This window comes from Lactuca saligna, chromosome 7 (assembly GCF_052625555.1).
Source record: "Lactuca saligna cultivar CGN05327 chromosome 7, ASM5262555v1, whole genome shotgun sequence".
Lineage (NCBI taxonomy): Eukaryota > Viridiplantae > Streptophyta > Magnoliopsida > Asterales > Asteraceae > Lactuca > Lactuca saligna.
Window position 1 is genome coordinate 31,426,936 of NC_136423.1, and position 10,565 is coordinate 31,437,500.

Sequence of the window (10,565 nt, forward strand, 5' to 3'; positions counted from 1 at the left end):
CCAAGAAGCGTAAGAATCAACCTTTGATGATGAAGGACTCGAAAATGCTTAAGAGGATAAGGGAGTCTTGACAGAAAAATGAAATGAGAGTAACGTTTGAAAATGAATTGTGGAGAAAGGAGAAAGGGGGTTTTAGCCGAGTTAAGAGGGAGGAGGGAGATAGGTTTTGTCCTAAGAGAGGGTGATGGGAGGTTCCTAGATGCATGGTGGTTAAGGGCTTTTAGACATGGTGGGTAATGTTGTGGCGGCATGCATAGATAATTCCTCCCTTTTTTTTAGATAGGCTAACCGACCCAAGAGGGCCCCCCTCAGCCCAAAAGAGTGGCCTAATAAGAGTAGTTCTGATTTTTGGTTTGGCCTAATAAGAATTTTCGACCCATTAAAGCTTAATAAATGGTTTTTGGCCCAATATGGGGCCCAATAGAATTTTTTGGTTCATTGGGGCCCAAATATAGGTTTTCCGCCCATTAGGGACCAAATGAAGTCATGTTGGTCCAATAAGGGTTTTGGGTTGAGAATTTATGGGTTAAGGCCCAAAAATGATTGGACTTGGCTTATTGGATCGAATTTTGGGCTTGAACGAGGTTGTCTCGGCTTGAATCATAATATATGAAGGTATGAACTTAAATGGCATCATAGTTTGAATTTCACTAACTGAGTCATTATAAGTTTACATGGATGAATCATCGCGTACACAGATTAAGATCTAACCCTAATTTGCTAGTCGTGACGACTTTATTAAGCCATGCAAAGTCTTTAAGCATTCAACTTTATGGATCAAGTCACTTATATGTAGCTATTCTGAGGTTTTGGATGTATTGTCTTAATGGATTAAGAGCTAGAATTGAGAAAATTTCAAACAGGAGGAGTATGTTGCGCGTACAAGCCTGTATGCGCAGCATGCAAGCTCTTAAGCCAGTACGCTTAGCGTACAAGATGATGATGCCTCACTTACTCAGCAGAGTGGGATTTCGGTTTTTGGGCTTCGGTTTGGGCCATATTTTGGGCTTTATTGCCATCAAGTTTTGGGTTGATATCTATTTATGGAGGCCCACTTTGGATTTGGGCCTAATTTGGAAAATTAGCTATTGGATTAGGCCTTGGGTAGTGTATGGTATTTGGGCCTTGTGGACTATTAGGTTTGGGCCTAGGTCTTGGTCCAAAAGTAGGTGAGTGGTATTGGTCATTTACCCTAGTAATGGATTTATGGTTATGGATTGGAACCCAATTGTTGATTGGGTGTTGTTTTGACTTTGTTAGTTTCGAGATTTGTCAGTCAGCAACCAAGGATTTTCTGTTTGATTCGTCAGTGCGAGGTGAATCTTCTCACTATATCCATGGGTCAAAGGCACAAATGTTGGCCCATTACATGTTATGTGGTATGCTAGTTGTTTATGTAATACTTTCATGGAAGACCCCGGGGTAGCCTGTGACACTTAGATATTAGACCATGAGGGGAGCCGATGGCATTCCAGGTAAAGACCATGGAGGGAGCCCGTGGCATTCCAGATAAACACCATGGGGGGAGCCCATGGCAACTATATGTATGTTGCATGATAATCTGCGGTTGTATGTTGTATGGTATTTTGGGGAACTCATTAAGCTTTGTGCTTATGGTTTTCAACTTATATTTCAAGTAATCTGGTTTTCAAATAGGAGAGCTCGGGATGATTGCAGAGTGCACACCACATGTTTCCGCATTGTGTGAATTACTTTGATTTGATGATGTTTTGCTAAATATTGGTTACCCTGATTTTTTGGGAATAATCTATACTAATGATTTATTAATCTAAAAACAAAAAAATTTATGCCATGATTCTCGGGTCATTACAGTCACAATGTAAGGATAACGGGAATGAGTAATCGGGTTGAATTGTTTGATGAAAAGAATTTAATTAAAGAATCTAATTATTATGGGTTGAAACCCTATGTGCTCACTAGACTTTCCCAAGTCTGATCTACTCAAGTTTTGTTGTATCACATGTAGTAGTAAAAAAGCACAGGTATGTTGAGACGATTCTGATGAAAGGATAATGGAATGTAGGCCAATAGGTTAATGTATTATCATAAGGCTTGTAATATTTCGCTTATGCTTATGTTCTGTATTGACGATGACATCCCAAGGTTTTTAATATAAATAAAGTACATTTTTTCACAAATGATTTGATAATATTATTATCATCTTTTTGGGAATAAATTACGCATTATAATTATTTGAAAAGGATACTCTGATTTTTAATAAGCATAAATAAATCGGTCTTTGTTGGCTGTGACATTGGAGATGTCACATTGTTTAGCCGAATGCTGAGTAGCGAGTACTTGGGAGTACTTGGGTAGTACTCAGATTCGGTAATTCATGTAGAAATATTTTTAGGGAAATTATATATGTTAAAATCATAAGTTGATTGAAATTCACCAAATTAACAATATGATCCTTAAATTGAACACCCAATAGCCCATACTAGCAATTATAATCAACCAAATTCAGGATGATCCTTAAAACATGAAATCGATCACTAAAAATCAATACAAACATTATACCTTTTAAAAAATCACAAAATCGATCACTTTTGCAACCCATCACCTTTGAGGAGCACTTATACATTTTATTTGGTCTTGTATTGTGGCGTTGTGACATGAATAATTATTTCCATTAGTTTGTGCAATATATTGTTTTAGTCATACACACTAATAGAGATTTGTCATATCTACTAGCTCTCATATCCAAATCACAAAACGTAGATGGTACAAGGAATGAACTTGGAAACCGTTGTGGATGATGATTTTCCGTAATGACTTTAATATCATAACTATCAATTGATTGATGTAACAAACAACCTCCAAATCAAATTACCAATATATAGAATATAATTCAAGATATATAAAGATAAAATGTCAACCATGTATTGCTCCTTTCAAAAAAACCTACATGACTTTCAACACAAAATAACACATAGAACTGAAACAGGGCTTTTATTTTTCACTTCACAAAAGCTTTACCAATGATAGCCTATTTAAAATATTTAAAAAGCAAGATTACACAAAGGGATTAAAAGAAGAGACCTAGATGGAAACGAACCAGGATGAACAAGGCTTATTCACGTATGAGTTTGCTTAGACATATTAGTAAGAGAACAAGAAAAAAGATTATTATTATCAGCAAAGGATGGAATACCGACTGTAACGTCCCAAAAAGTAAGAATAAAAAGTTCAATTTTTAGATTAATGAAACCATTATCCAAAACAACATCATGAAAACCATAGTGAATCATAGTGTATCAATAAAATGCGAAACCATTATTCAAGTACATCAGAGTCATATAAAATGCGAAACAATGTGGTTTGTGCAATGCAGTCGTCCCGAGGTCTTCCCCTTCGAACCAGAACTACCTGAAACATATATAAGTTGAATACCGTAAACATAAAGCTTAGTGCGTTCCCCAAAATACTACATACCATACATATCAAACATATAATGAGCCCCACTCGGAACAGATCTGACAGTCATCAGACCCTACCTGGAATCGAGCCCTACTCATTATACATACAAACATATAAACACATGCAAAAATCACAAAGATAAATAACATACAATATAATCATCAAGCCGTGCCTGACATCAGGCCTTGCCGGGTAAACATATCAGAAAACATACATGCATAGTCACGTAGACATCTAGCATCCTAATCATAACAAACCATGGGTTGGCATTGGTGCCTTCGACCTGCTAAACACATGGAGGAAACTCACCTCAAGCTGCTAAATCTCTCATATAAAATCTCGGTCTGCTGATTTGGAAAATCCCCACGCTAACAACATAAAATAATATACAATTGATATCTAGACCCATAATCAAGAATCTAATTTACTTGTCCAACATCCAGGGTAAAAGACCATTTTACCCTTTTTTTCCTTACATGGCCTAAAACCAAGGCCTAACTCATTTGCTTAAAAGGCCCAAAATAACCCTGAGTCCAAAAGGCCCACTGCATCAAGTACGTTCAACGTACTTCTCGTCCGCACGGCGTACGAGTGTTGACTTGAAGCGGGTGGCTAACCCAATACGCATAGCGTACTAGGGATTACGCCCCTCATACCGGTCAGAGTCCCTTTTGTTCAACTTTGTCTTAATCACTTAAGCTTTTGATGCCGAAACCTCATATCTTCTTCATTCCAAGGCATTAATGCATAAAGTTGGCAACTTTATTATCTTGCATGTCTTAATGGGACCCTAAAACCCGATTTTGTCCATTAAGACCCATAATAAGGGCTCTAACTCGTGCACAAACCAATATGATTCATCAAGATGGCACCTTTTTACACAAGGAACATCATAGGGTTTAAGATATAGCATCATAGCTCATAAAGAGACGCAAACTCCCAAATAGATCCCAAAATACCATAATAAGCTAAAAAACAAGACCTAATCTCAATTCAACACAAAGAGGTTCCAAGATAAGAACTTTATACCTTCTGGAGCAAGCAAATTTAATGAATATTTTGGATCTACAACCTCAAGTTGAACCAAAGATTGGCCACCAAGCACCACCTTCTTCAATGCACACAAAACAACACCAAAATTACTTCCAAAGCTCAACAACACACTATAGGAGGCCATGGATTCGATCTTAGGGTATAGAGTGATGGAGGATAATGGGTGTTATAAGTTGCTTAAATAGGGCACATACCCTAAAAAATTAGGGTTTACCCTTGCTTAGCATACGCCCTGCGTACTCCCATGTATGCCCAACGTATGTGGGCGAACCCGTATTCCTGAAACGAGCTAGTACGCTAGGTGTACTCATAGAGTACACCCCACGTACTAGCCAGGGACCAAAAGATAGAAATTTTGCATTAAGGGATTAAAATGGAAACATACAAAATCTCGAATGTTACAACTCTCCCCTACTTGAAACAGAATTCATCCTTGAATTCTGCTGCCTCATATAGCTCTCGGTAGTACTCCCTTATCTCATCCTCCAGCTCCACGTCCATTCCAAACCTTTGCAGTGCTGTCACTGAACTTTCAACAACTCAAAAACCTTATTCCTCAAGGTTTTCGTCTTTTTGTCAAGAATCGTCACTGGTCTCTCAATATAATTCAGTCGATCATCCACCTGAATATCCTCCAATGGAACTACCATGGAATCGTACACTAAACAATTTCACAACTGAGAGACATGGAAAGTGCTATGGATCTAACTAAGCTCATCGGGAAGATCTAAGTGATAAGCAACCCAAACCACTCGAGCCACAACCTTGAAAGGACCGATGTTCCTGGGGCCTAACTTTCCCATCTTCCTAAATCAGATGACACCTTTCCAAGGTGACACCTTCAGGAGAACCATATCCCCAACCCGGAACTCTAGATCTGATCGGTGCTTGTCGACATAACTCTTCTTCCGACTCTGAGCTATCTGGAGTCCACCCGAACCTACCGAATCAACTCAGTAGTCTTGAGTACCACTTTGGTACTACCCATAACCCGCTGGTCGAACTCACCCTAATATATCAGGGTCCTATATTTCCTCCTGTAGAGCATCTAAAAAGGAGGTTGATCAATGTTGGCATGATAACTGTTGTTATACGAAAATTCCGCTAATGGAAGATACGTATCCTAACTCCCACTAAAATCAAATACACAAGCCCGAAGCATATCCTCCAAGGTCTAGATGGTCCGCTCGCTCTATCCATAAGTTTGCGGGTGGAAAGCTGTGTTGAAATGTAGACGAGTACCCAACTCCTCATGGAACCTCTTCCAAAATCGAGAAGTAAACCTAACGTACCTGCCTGAAACCACAGAAATTAGCATCCCATGCCGTGCCACAACCTATCTGATGTATATGTCAGCAAGTTTCTTCGTAGAGATACTCTCCTGAATCGGGATACAATGCACACTCTTGGTCAATTGATCCATGATAACCCAAATCGAATCCACTCTGCGTGCAGATCAAGGCAACTTCGTAATGAAATCCATGGTGATTTCCCCCTATTTCCAAATGGGAATGTCTAACGGATGCATCTTATCGTTAGGCCATTGATGTTCGGCCTTGACTTTCCTGCAAGTCAAGCACCTCTCCACATACCAAGCTACATCGCGCTTCATACAGGGCCACCAATAATCAGGACGAAGATCTTTATATATCTTCGTCACCCCAGGATGAATGGAGAATCTCGATTTGTGTTCCTCCTCCATCAAAACCTGCCGCACACCAACCTAATAAGGAACCCACACTCTCCGATGGAGAGTCAGTAACCCCCGACTATCATAATCGAAGGAAGCCACATGATGTGACATCCCCATTTTCACGGCCAGAAAAGACCGATTTTGTTTATGCTTTATAAAAATCATAGTACCTTTTTTAATAAAAATGTTGCGGCATTTGTTCCCAGTAAAACATGATAAATACGTTATCAAAGTATTTCCGAAGAAAAGTATTTTTATTCATTTAAACATTTGGGATGTCATCATCAATACAGAAACATAAGCATAAACAGAACTTACATTCATTATCACTAGTGATTTATAATTATTATGTTTAATCATCAAACAGTTAACCCAATTACCCATCCCCATTATCTTCTTTACTCTTAAGGATCTACCCTAAGAATCATCTATTTCTCATTAATTCATTCCAAAGGATTATCCTAAGGAATATGTACGAAGTCCATCGTTGTCAATGACACAGCTGTCAAGCACAGCTGCTAGTTCTATCACTTAGGTGCAACTGCCAGAATTGTGACATTCTATATGAGGCGCAGCTGTCAGTATTGTCATTCGAGCACAGCTGCTAGGGTTATCTCGTTTATTGACAATATCATTTTCGAGTGTCTATTCGCAATACATGTCAGTGGGGTTTTTTTTTCTAGAGTACACCGGTGAACACATCGTTCACAACACCTACAGGTTGCGAGCCTGCTAGTGTTCCACTAGACTGTCTAGATTAGTCTGTGGTTGTCATCTATACTCTGCTAGATGACGGGGCCAGAATTTAGGAATAAGGCTTCTCACATCGTCCACCTCTCACCCTTACCTCATGATCTATATCACTTATCAACTGATAATCTAACTCATATTTAATCTACCCATGTTTTACCCAACATATTATGTAGATATATATATATATATATATATATATATATATATATATATATATACACATATACAGTTTAAATCATATAAAACTTGTATAAAATCGTTCATCCAGCATAGATAGCAATTATACAGATAATATGCACACATAGCACGTAGTTTATATAAAATACTTCATATCTATATGTAAGATGAAAGGGATCATGCACTCACTTGAGAAGGTGGTGACTCGGCACTCGGATAACACATCGTTACTCTTAACACAATTTTCCTCGAGCAAAACCTAGTATCATTACCACTAGAGTTTAGTCTAATATTCACCAAGACTAATTAATAGTCTAGCTATTATTACTATTATATAAGCATTAAACAATACTTATATAACCCATAATAATACCCCAAGTACTTATTATAAGTTCCTAATAACATTACTATATTAGAACATAAGCTATACTAAAGATAGGTTAGGTGTAGCTCACTTACAGCGGGTTTTCTTGAAAACTGGGCTTCACTGGAGCAGCGTTCCCAAGCCAAAAGGCCCTTTTTCTCGGGACTCCAGGAGCCTCAGAGCTTCCTTCGGGTGCTAGGGGGTTTATCTAGACTTTAGGGGGCTTAAGGGGAGCTAGAGAGAAGTTTTAGAGAAAGAAAGTAGAATAGGATGGTGTGAGGAATTAGTTTCACCCAGCACCTCTATATGATTAGATACATATAATTACATGTGATTATATGTATTTGATCACATATGATTTATATAGGCATCATTATTTTTTGTCCATATAAATCATATATGATTAGATACATATAATTACATGTGATTATATGTATTTGATCACATATAATTACAGTTGACAAAAAACAATTACTGAATCGAGAATGTGACAATGAATCGTATCCACATAAATCATATATGATTGGATACACATAAGCACATGTGATTATATGTATTTAATCAGATATAATTTATGTAGACAATATTTATTTTTCGGTTTCGATGAATAATTGCTTTTATGTATTTAATCATATGTGATTATTGATGGGTTTTGGACATAAGACATCTTATGTGCTCATACAAACCCTAATGCTTGGATCTAGGTTTCTCTATTGTACATGCTTTGAATCCAAGACTATAAACCCTAATTCTAGCATATGGAAATCGACATTAGCATATAATTAGGTTTAAGATGTTACCTTGATTGTTATGTAGCAATAACAATCCCAATTCCTCATTGAATTGACTTTGGAATGCTTAGAGTCACAAGTGTCACTCCTCTAATGGCTTTCAAACACCAAGAGCAAATGGAGAAGATATAAAGAGAGAGGAGAGAGGTTATAATTCGTCCTTAGGAATCCTTGGGAAGGGATACACGAATTCATGAGCCTTAGGGTCTTTATATAGGTGTAGAGATAGGGTTTCAGTCATTATCCTTATCTAGTTGCTTATCCACAAAGCAACCCATAAGATACTCCTTGAATCCTTATCATAGTCGAATTCTAAGGCATTATCTCCTTAAATTCGTTCACCCTATATATAAGATAATCCTTACCTTATTTTGTAACTATCACATAATTACAAATCAGCCCCTTTAGTTTAATTAATTACACTTGATCACAAAATTAATTCCTAATTAATTATTGACCAATATTAATTAAACAAATATGATTTCTCCTTTAATATATTATTCTTATAACATATTAATAAATCATATTATCCTCTCTCTCTCTCTATATATATTTCTCCAATCAAGTTGCTTTGGTGAAGGCAACCCAAAAGGACCATGCACCATTGGGTCAAGTACATACCAAAATAGTTATGGACTTAGATACTAATCCAACAGTATGTATATAATCACATATGATTTGAGGTGGACAAGATTCTATTTTGCCTTTTCGATGCAATATTTGTGCTCATGTACTTAATCACATAAGATTATACATATAATCACATGTGATAACATACATGAAAACAACTATTGAATCGACAAAGCGAAAATGAATTGTGTCCACATAAATCATATATGATTAGATGTATATAATCACATGTGATTAGATGTTTTTAATCACATTAGATTAATTTGGATAAAGATTTTTTTTCGTGTTCTTGGTTCAATATTTGTTATCATGTATATAATCACATGTGATTGTATATATCTAATCAAATATGATTTATATAGACAATATTCATTTTTCCAAATAAAATCATATGTGATTAGAAAAATATAATCACGTCTGATTAAATATATTTAATCACATATGATTAAAGTGGAAAAAAACAATTATTGAATCGAGAATGCGAAAATGAATCTTAGCCACATAAATCATATGTGATTACGTACACATAATAGAAGACTTAGTGTAACTCACCTCCTTGAACTTGAAAATCAGCTAGCATGAGCAAGATGAATCATTTCCTTTTCAATAACCTACACAACAATTATAAAATTATTTAGCTAGTTCTTTGTTGTATTACTCTTATAAAGCTTATGTATATATTTTCTTATTTTCTCTTTGATTGTAGTGCTCTTTTTGGGATCTATTTTATTACCTTTCAACTCATTATTAAATTTCAAAAAAATAATTTTGGTAAATTTCCCCCTTTTATCTTTTCATAAATATAAATATCTCCTTCTAATGACTTTTGGTTGATTTTATATTAAATTTACAAGTTAGTAACTTTAAGTTGTCACTTTCTGGACCACTCAACACTTTTGGAATAAACTGTACTAATCTACTAAGAATTACATCATTCCCTTTATATGTAGGAAACTATACATCCATATCTAACTATAGGATGTGGAATTTTGGCACTTAGATTTCTAATGAATTTATTATGATTTTTCTTTGAAGAAAATGCATGAAATTTGTGACAACATGGACCAACCTGAGAAGATTGCCAATTTTACCCCTTAAGGATTTGGAATTATGAAATGTGATTCAAAGTTTGAAGAAACTATACATACTAATATTTCTAGAAAAATAAGTCTCGTGTTTTTTTAGGTGTTTTTATTGACTTGCACGAATTTTAGAAGTTAGAGGACATATTTTGAAAAATTGATCATAATAACTTTTAAATCATTTTTACTGTTCTATTAAGGACTTAATGGTTAAGCCTAAAGTTTATCACTTTTTATATGATTGTTGGTTACTTATTAGGCTATTGAGATGCGAAGTTCAATTTAACCTAAGGGCCTTAATGCTTGGATTAAGAAGGGTTCAAATTTAAGAATTTTAACATACAATGCCACTTTTACACTTATTAGGGTTAAGTTGCCAACTTAACCCATTAAGCTCTTTAAGTCACCTCTGTCTTAATTGTAGAAGACATGTTATAATCATTTTAAGTTATAATACATTATTAAAGAAAAATAAGTAATGTTAAAAACAATGTTTATATTTAGATCTTAATAACACATATGTTTCTTTGTGAGATTTTGTCAAACACCTAACAACAATGTTTATATTTATTTCTTAATAA